General features: G+C 51.5%; 1 protein-coding gene and 1 long non-coding RNA gene across 4 annotated transcripts in view; one reads left to right on the forward strand and one right to left on the reverse strand.

Annotated features, from left to right (window-relative positions):
* Nucleotides 1–7,278, reverse strand: part of CUNH11orf24 (chromosome unknown C11orf24 homolog) — an 11,496-nt gene extending 4,218 nt beyond the window's left edge. The window contains exons 1-2 of the mRNA XM_017857331.1: nt 7,139–7,278; nt 3,314–3,511 (exon numbers count right to left, since the gene is read on the reverse strand). The gene's annotated coding sequence lies outside the window, so the exon portion shown is untranslated. The remainder of the gene's footprint in view (nt 1–3,313; nt 3,512–7,138) is intronic.
* Nucleotides 7,279–7,334: 56 nt separating this feature from the next.
* The window catches only part of LOC108518627 (uncharacterized), a 6,666-nt gene continuing 4,907 nt past the window's right edge, over nt 7,335–9,093 (forward strand). The window contains exons 1-2 of one of the 3 annotated variants that reach the window (XR_001882414.1): nt 7,335–7,445; nt 8,237–8,521. This is a non-coding gene — a long non-coding RNA (uncharacterized LOC108518627). Of the gene's footprint in view, nt 7,446–8,130; nt 8,522–9,093 lie in introns of those variants that run through there. The other 2 variants (XR_001882415.1, XR_001882413.1) reach the window with 2 other exon arrangements.

Below are 9,093 nucleotides of genomic sequence, written 5' to 3' on the forward strand. Positions count from 1 at the left end.
TTTCATCCAGTATTTACTGAGTGCTTACTCATGTGCCAGGCAGTACACTTAGGACAAAAAGGTGAAAAACACAAAACCTCTTCAGGGACCTACAGTCCACGGGAGACACAGAAAAGAGGTCACTGCAGGCTGGCACAAGCAGGGTGTGACTCAGTGCTGGGAAGCAGGGAGGAGACAGCACGTGGGCAGGCCTTGAAGAGTGAGGTAGGCTGTTCCTCTGGGCAGAAGCCCCAAGGATGGCTGGGCCCCAGAGGACACAGTTCAGCCAGTGGTGGTGTGGTCAGCATGCCAAGGAAGGTTTCCTGGGAAAGTGACACCTGGGCCACATTCTGAAAGCTGGGTGGGGGTGGGCAGGCAGGTGGAGAGGGAGCAGCAGATGACAACAGCAGGGTCAGAGGCAAGGGAGAGCATGGTGAGATGGCGATTAGTCTGGAGAGTGTGAGGAGGCCCCAGGAGCCACGTGGCAGTTTAGATTTCACAGTAGGGAAATGGGAGTCCCTACACGGCCTTAGACAAGAACAGGAAGGTGCTTTTAGCAAGAGGGGAGGCAGGGGCAGCCAGTGAGGGGCAGCAATCCAGGCACCTGACATAGAGGCTGTCTCAATGAATGAAGGTGTGAGTGAATGAGTGACTTCCCTACTTCAGAGACTGCAGTGGTCCCCACAGCCGGCCCAAGTCACTGTAAAGCAAAGACCTCTCCTTCATTCTAATGCTCCACAGAAGTGATGTGGAAGCCTTAGCACATTTTTATTTTTTTGAGATGGGTCTTGCTCTGCTGCCCAGGCTGGAGTGCAGTGGCACGATCGTACCTCACTACAGTTTTGACTTCCCAGGCTCAAATGATCCTGCTACCTCAGCTGGAGTCACAGGTGCACGCCACCACACCTGGCTATTTTTTTTTTTTTTTTTTTGTGGAGAGAGGGTTCTCGCTATGTTGCCTAGGGTGGTCTCCAGCTCCTCAGCTGAAACAGTCTTCCTGCCGTGGCTTCCAAAGGGTTGGGATTACAGGCATGAGCTACTGTGCCCGGCCCTTAACTTAATAAAGTTAATAAAAAAGTTAATAAAAAACTTAATAAAAAAGTTACTTGGTTTGGTTGATTTGTTTTGTTAGATAAAATAATGAAAACAGTCACAAGGAAACCAGCACTTAGCAGCCCATAGCAAAGTGGGGCCCCAGCTGCATAGCTGCATGCGGACTGGGGCTTGGGGGTGCTGGGTGAGCTGCCCATTGGTCACTGAGGGACGAAGGGGCCACCGACTGCATGACTGGCAGGAGCAGCCTTTTAGGTCTTTCAGCATTCACTGTCGTTCCCTTGAGGAAGCCACTGCAATAGGGGCAACAGACCATGCAAGGGGACTGGGAGACCAGCAGGACACACACAGGCCAACAGCACTGCCTGCGTTCCAACCCCAGCTCCCAAGCTCACTAACCAAGTGATATGTGCAGCCACAGGACCTCTGAGCCTCGGTGAGCTGCACGGGAGTGACATGGGATCATGCGGACAAGGACCCAGCAGGGTACCTGGCTTAGCCAGCAGCCCACCCAAGAAGCACTTCCAGCTACGCAAAAGCAGCCACTGTGCAACAAGAAGCCCCTGGGTGGCTTTCTGCCTCCTGTAATCCACATGGACGGCTGTCAAGTTGCCCCGGGGCTGGAAAAAGCCCTTAGAGCACACACCCTTCTAAAAGGCTGGTGTATTCCAGGAGACTTCCGGTCTCTTTCCGAGAGTCACTCACTTTTCCCTAGCTTCAAATGGTGCTTTCTCTTCAAAATGGTCTGTAAGGGCTCCTGATGTGTTAGGGGTTTAGAAAAATTACTTGGCCTTACAAACCACAGATCTAGAGTGCAAAAAGCATTATTTGTTCTGACAGAAAAAAAGTGTGGCGGCGGGGGGTGGGGAGGGAAGAAACTAACCAGTATCACGCCGGGCAGAACTGAAACTGGAAGGTTGCGGGCACAAAGAACTCACAATCCTCCATGGGCCAAGGCTGTGCAGCTGGGCTTTTGATAAATATGAGTATTTAAACGGCTCTCTCTCGGGTCAGTAACATCTATCGAATGCCTTTAAAATGCTACCACCCCGGGCTCCAGATGTTCCCCAGGCCTGAGCCCAGGATTTGAAGTCCTCTGGGTGAGTTAAAGGCGAGATGATTGGCAGGGGCTTCTTATGGGTGAAGAGGGTCTCAGCTCCTGAATGTAGCCCAGCCCCAGGTCTTCTGTTGCCCCCTCACTACAAATCTCTAGGGCAGGGGTCAGCACACTTTCCCTATAGAAGTCAGGACAGCAAATATTTGGGACTCTGTGGGCCATTCGGTCTGTGTCTTAGCTACTCAATTCTGCCATTCCGGTACAGAGGGAGCCCTGGAATAGATGTGAATGGTGGGCACGGCTGTGTCCCAATAAAACTTTATACAAACAGGCAGCAGGTGGGATTCGGCCCAGTTTGCTAGCCCCTGCCTTGGCACTTGAGCCAGCTTCAGGGACTGTGCTCCAGCTACAGCAGAGAGGATCAGACCCAATGTACTGAATGAACCTCCTCCTCCTTGTCCAGTTCCTTGCCTTGGAACAGACAAGGACCTTCTCCTTCCTGGGAGGGGACAGCCTCTCATCATCATCTGCTAAGAGGCGCCCTCCAGCACCCCGCATCAGTGAGAACAGCCTCCCTGCAGCACAGAGGAGGCTTCTGTGAGTGCCCACAGCATCACCAAGGTCAGGGAGAACCTCTTGAGGTAACCTGCATTTCTATCACAAAGCCGAAGAGGGTTGCAGAGGATCGCATGATCCCCATCCTGTCCATGGGCCACCACCCCAGTTCACTCAGAAGACAAGGCCTCCCTGTCAGGAGCAATGACTCATGCATGTAATCCCAGCACCTTGAGAAGCCGAGGCAGGTGGGTGGATTGAGCTCACGAGTTAGAGACCGCCTGGGCAACATGGTGAAACCCCATCTTTACAAAAAATGCAGACATTGGCCAGGCATGGTGGCGTGCATCTGTAGTCCCAGTTACTCCAGAGTCTAAGGTGGGAGGATGGCTTGAACCTGGGAGGCAGAGGTTGCAGTAAGCCAAGATTGCACCACTGTTCTCCAGCCTGGAACACGGAACCAAAACCTTGTCTCAAAAAAAAAAAAAAAAAAAAAAGAGGCAGGGCTTGTGACAGTTAAGGGCCACAGACTGGGCCTTCCTTGGTTACTATAAGGCTTGGCTGTCTTTCCTTTTCTCTTGACCCTCTGGTGACCCTGCAAAGCTCCCTCTGGGCTCACTGTCCCATCACCCAACAGGCAGGCCCAGCCTGCAGGGCCAGGACACTCACCAGAGGCCGCTGCTAAGGGCATGCCCCCAGCCTGGGCCATCTTCCTCCTTGGAGAGCTGCGAGCTTGGCACTGTGTCGCTGGGTGAGATCTGGCTTTGCAGGGGGTGAAAGCCACGTGGTGGGGCACTCCCGGGCCATGCCATCCTTTGTGGCACATGTGAGACGAAGGCAGACTCTCCACTCTGGTAACAGATGCATCTAGAGTTTGAAAGAAAGTCCACATTCCTTAGGAAAAGCATGAGGGAAAATTCCAGCAAGGAGGGAGGCACAGAAAGAGCAGCATTCAACAGATCATTCATTCCACTGGGACAACGACAACATGGATCAAAGCCTTCAATTCAAAACCTCCGATGCGGGCCGGGTGCGGTGGCTCATGCCTGCAATCCCAGCACTTTGGGAGGCCGAGGCAGGTGGATCACGAGGTCAGCAGTTTCAGACCAGCCTGATCAACATGGTGAAACCCCATCTCCACTAAAAATACAAAAAAATTAGCTGGGCGTGGTGGCGGGCACCTGTAATCCCAGCGACTTGGGAGGCTGAGGCAGGAGAATCACTTGAAACCAGAAGGCAGAGGTTGCAGTGAGCCGAGATTGCACCACTGCCCTCTAGCCCGGGCAATAAGAGCAAAACTCCGTCTCAAAAAAAAAAAAACCTCCGATGCAGCAACTTCTACTGCAGTTTCTTCTAAGGAAACACTCAGACAGATGTCCAAAGATGATCTACAAAGATATTTCTCACAACATTATTTAGAAAGAGTAAAAAAGTGGAATAGTTCTGTCAAGTATGGCCCCATTCATATATAAAATACTATGGCAACTGTTAAAAATACACAACTCTCTACTTATTGACGTGCGAAGATATATAGCACGCATCAATAAACGAACAAGGCAGGTTACACAGCAGCGTGTGGACCATGATCCTATTTTTGTTAAAAAAGACACTTATTCAAGGGTCTGGAAAGATTTGCACTAGAATGTTAATGATTATCCCTGGAGAATGGATTCACCATATATAATAGTGATTTCATTCTCTATTTCATTTCTTTCTTTCTTTTTTTTTTTAACAAGCATGTATCACTTTTGGAAAACATTTCTGAAAACCTCCAAGGAAAGAAACCAGCGTATTTTCTTCAAGTCCTTCAAGCCCCTAAGCAGAAAAGCACAGAGTTACCCACCTGATACAGTTTCACACACTGATTTCCATAATTTAGAGAGACTACATGATCTATGTACCAGGAGGGACATTTTCCTAGGAGCTAACCAAAACTTTAGAGGAATCCAGGAGCACAGCCATAATGCAAAGATGTTAACCTGCACAAATGATTTTCTCATTGATGAATATTTAACGTGAACTCAGGAGATTACAGAAACAGCTCGTCACCTCTTATCACGGGCAGGTTATCAGTAGGTGGTGATATCAAGGACCACCGTGGGCCTGCTCCCAATACAGACAGATGCCCACGTGTGCACACACAGCCACACACACATGCACTTAGTCACACACGCTTGTGTGTGCACAGCTGCACGTGTGTCCATCTGCACATGTACACATGCCACCACACATGTACACATGCCACCACACATGTGCACTCACACATGCACACACATACATGCAAAATCACACACACAAAGGTGATAGCACACACATGGAGCATGTCCACAAGGCTATCTCAGAACACTCCACGGGTTTCTCAGGAAACTTCTGCTGGATACCATTACCACTTATTCCCTCCCAGCCGGTGGGGCCGGTGGTCACTTCCACAGAAACAGGAACTGGCCACTGTGTAGTCAAGAACAGGCCTTCGTTGTCCTATGACTTCATCCCTCTGCTATGGTCCTGCCTCCACTTTCCAACAGAATATTCTAAACGTCAAGATCCCATGCAGGGACCTGCGGTCATCTTTATAAGTTGACTCATGATGGACAAGCCATTAACAACATTTAAAATAACTGTTTCCCCTGCAAGGGCTTCAAGCCAAAATTAGGGTGTGGGTCTCGGGACCCCACCCAGTTATTCTCATTATTATCTGGTACAGGGAGACTGGGTAGATCAGGGTCTCAGACCATAATAGATGGGAAAAAAGAGACCCCGGGGGCAGGAGGGGAATGAGCAAGAGAGAATTAAGTTTGTATTAAGTTGGAGACCAGGACGGATAGAAAGACGGGTTAGGCTGGCACTGGGAGTTCCCTTCTTCAGGGGTCAGCTCCCCATAGGATCTGCAAGGAAGGTGCAACAGGATACCCCTTAAGCCAGGTGATACACCCCTAGACTGTGCACCCCTAGACTGTGCCCCTGGGCGTCAACCTCCCTATCCTTTTCTGGTGCATGACCTTGAGATGGGCCTCCCAATGCATCTTGTCTGAATTCTTGTGTTCTCAACCTTGGCTTGTTACATGTAGGGCACTTCATGCAAGTTACACAAAACTGGACTCCAGGCACGGTGCTGCATGCCTGTAATCCCAGATACTCAGGAGGCTGAGGTGGGAGGATTGTAAGCCCAGAAGTTTGAGTTCAGCCTGGACAACATAGTGAGACCCCATCTCTTAAAAAGAAAAAGGAAATAAATAACTTAATTCTTTTTTTCTAGCACAGAGATGTTCCAAAGACCCAACACAAGTAATCCTGAAGCTTGGTAAAGGACTACAGCTGTTACCCCTACATTCTATCAGGCTATTAAGACACACTCAGCAGCAACACGGCCAGGTCCTCACACCAAGTTAGGCAAGTTACAGATACCAAGGAGTAGGAACTGCAAAAACAAATACAGGGCAAACTGCAGGTACCTAATCCTGACACGTCACCTGGCTGAACTTTGGTTGCAGAAGCCCAAGGAACACAGACTTATGTCTTTGTGTATATAGACATTGTCCTGTAGTCCAAAGGATGTGACTCTGTGGCAGACGGAAACCTGGAACATTGGATATTTATTACATTACATTAAATACATTGCTTGCTTCCAGGTTTCTGGAAGTTTTGGTATCACAGCTAAATGCTAGGGCCTAGTTTTTGCTAAGAACGTGGGTATCTCTGACATTCCTTTGTCCATTAGGCAGATCCACTGTATAAATGGAAAAATTTGTATTTTAAATCTTTTCCTTGCTGATTTTATTGAACTGTTAGAGATTTTCCTGGGGCGAGGGATAACTGCAAGTTGTTAAAGTCAGATTTCTAAGCACGATGATTATTTCTGGTGGCAAACCATGCGTGTGGAGGCCGATTCCTCCTATCAGCCTAAAGATTAAGTCAACATGCTAAGCAGTCACACGGGGGCTACTAAGTGACTCGCACGGGGGAAGCAGGCAGGGAGACAGATGGGCAGGGGAGGGAAGCTGGGGGATGCATAACCTCCACCCAGGTAGAGAGAGCGTCTGGGGGATAGGTCTGGGTCACTCAACTCTGAGAGCAACACTTCTTGGGGTTCAGTCCCGTCCTGGGCTTGCCAGGGAAAGACCCCAGGGCAAATTCGCCCCCCCTACGAGAGTGTCCCCATTCTGCTCCCAAAATGGGACAAGCGGGCCTCTTCTCCAGTCTGGGACCCCCCTCAGCCCTCCTCCCTCTCCTCCTGCCTCTTGGGCCCCCAGCCATGCTCGGCCCCCAGTTGACTCCTTCCGTACCCGCATTGCTCAGCGTCTTGCACTCTGTGCGTGCCCCATCCGCGGCTCCTCCTGTCCCGTTCCTCCTGCCTCTCTCAGCCCCACTCACTCTCCCCCTGCCCCTCGTGCCACCATCCAACCCTCCTCCTGCCCCCCCACCTCTGCCTCTCAGTCCCAAGCCGGTCAGGGAGCCCTGACAGCAGCTCCCCGGACGGCAGTGCGAGCCCCTTACCCGGGCGCAGCAGGCCCGCGGCGGCCCGGCGGCCCTACGACGGTAGGAAGGAGCCCGCAGCCCGGCGCGGGGACGTGGCCGGGAGCACAACCTAGGCAGCTCCGGGCAGCGCGCCCTGCTTGGGCCCCGCCCAAACGCCGGAAGTGACGTCATGGAGGGCGTGGTCTGGGCGTGGGACGGCTGCGACGGGCCTGTGGCTACCAGAGGCGAGCCGGAAGTAGGGGGGTTGTCTGCTCTCAGGCACCGCCTCCCCAGGGCCGGCTCGGGCCATGTCTTGCGCGCTGCCAGAAGGAGCTATTTTGAGCAGGTCTGTGGCGGAAGTGGGTGTTCCCGGGGCTCGGCTGCCCAGCTGTGCCCGCTGCCGTCTTGGGGTCCCAGGGTGCCCGGGTTGGGCTGGGTGAGCTCAGAAGCACCTTGGCGGCGGCCCAGCCTGAAGAGGCGACTTCGAAACGCCTCGTGAGACCTTTCACGGGCACACGCCCTTCTCGTTCCTCCGCTTACTCCCACGTTTCTTCAGCCCCTGGCGGGGCGCTGGGGTGCCCGGTAGTTAGAGTGGGGATGGCAGCGAGCGTTTCTGTGCACCCACAGCGTGCCACGCCCGTTCTAAGCACTTTGCCTACAGGGCCAGTGGCTTAACTCTGCAGTAGCACGGTGAAGAACTTCGCCCCATTTTACAGACGTGGAAACAGGCTCATCAAGTGCTCTGTAATTGTAAAACCTGGGATAACAAAGGAGCAAAACGCAGTGTAGAGGCAAGTGTGTGGGACTTGACTTTGGTTAGAAATAGGCTTTGCAGGCCGGGCTTGGTGGCTCTTGCCTATAATCCTAGCACTTTGGGAGGCCGAGACGGGCGGATTACCTGAGCTCAGGAGTTCGAGACTAGCCTGGGCAACATGATAAACCCCGTCTCTACTAAAATACAAAAAATTAGCCGGGCGTGGCGGCGTACGCCGGTAGCCCCAGCTACTCGGGAGGCCGAGGCAGGATAATTGCTTGAATCCGGAGGGAAGTGGAGGTTTCAGATCAAGAAGGAAGGAAGGAAAAAGAAATAGACTTTGCAAGTTAGTAGTTCTGTGACTGAATTCCAGTGTGTGTAAGACCCTCAGGCATTCCTCCGGTCCAAACCAAAACCTGTCAGCGAAGGATGATTTCACAGGAGCAAACCAAGACTATATTTCCAGTTTTATAGCCTGCCTTGGGGTCTTGGACTAGGAAGCTAACAGACACAGAAAGCTGAGATTGTGCAAAGACAGGATCAACCATCCACTCTGAGCTCTGGGAGCACCAGAAATGCGATTTGATGTCACCACCACCGTCCGCAGTTCAGTCACAGTTCATGTGTGGAACTTAACCTGCACAGACGTGAGTTTGCTGAGACCCAAGGTCGGTTGGATCATGTGAAGATCAGATCCTTTTGCTATGTATTTGCTTTAATTTTTCTAACTAGTTCAGATCTAAAATGAAGTACAGTATTGAGGCTCACTCCGGAAGTGAAAATATTCAATCGGCAGGCAGATTTTAGTTCTGTGCTCACGCCTGTAATCCCAGCATTTTGGGAGGTCAAGGCAGGCGGATCACCTGAGGTCAGGAGTTTGAGACCAGCCTGACCAATACGGTGAAACCCGTCTCTACTAAAAATATAAAAATTAGCCAGGCGTGGTGGCGTGTGCCTGTAGTCCCAGCTACTCGGGAGGCTGAGACAGGAGAATTGCTTGAACCTGGGAGGGGGAGGGTGCAGTGAGCCGAGATCGCAACACTGCACTCCAGCCTGGGCGACAGAGCGAGACTCCAAAAAAAAAAAAAAAAAAAAAAAAAGACTGTGACTCTGTGTTTTCATTTCCTCTTTGGCAACATAGGGACAATTTTACTGCTGGGGCTGAAATTACAAAGATAAGACACAGCTCCTCCTTTTCTCCAGAGCAGCTGGGCAGCTGGCCCTCCATCTGCTGTGGTTT

Source organism: Rhinopithecus bieti, unplaced genomic scaffold, assembly GCF_001698545.2.
Source record: "Rhinopithecus bieti isolate Rb0 unplaced genomic scaffold, ASM169854v2 scaffold_44159, whole genome shotgun sequence".
NCBI classification, from domain to species: Eukaryota; Metazoa; Chordata; class Mammalia; order Primates; family Cercopithecidae; genus Rhinopithecus; species Rhinopithecus bieti.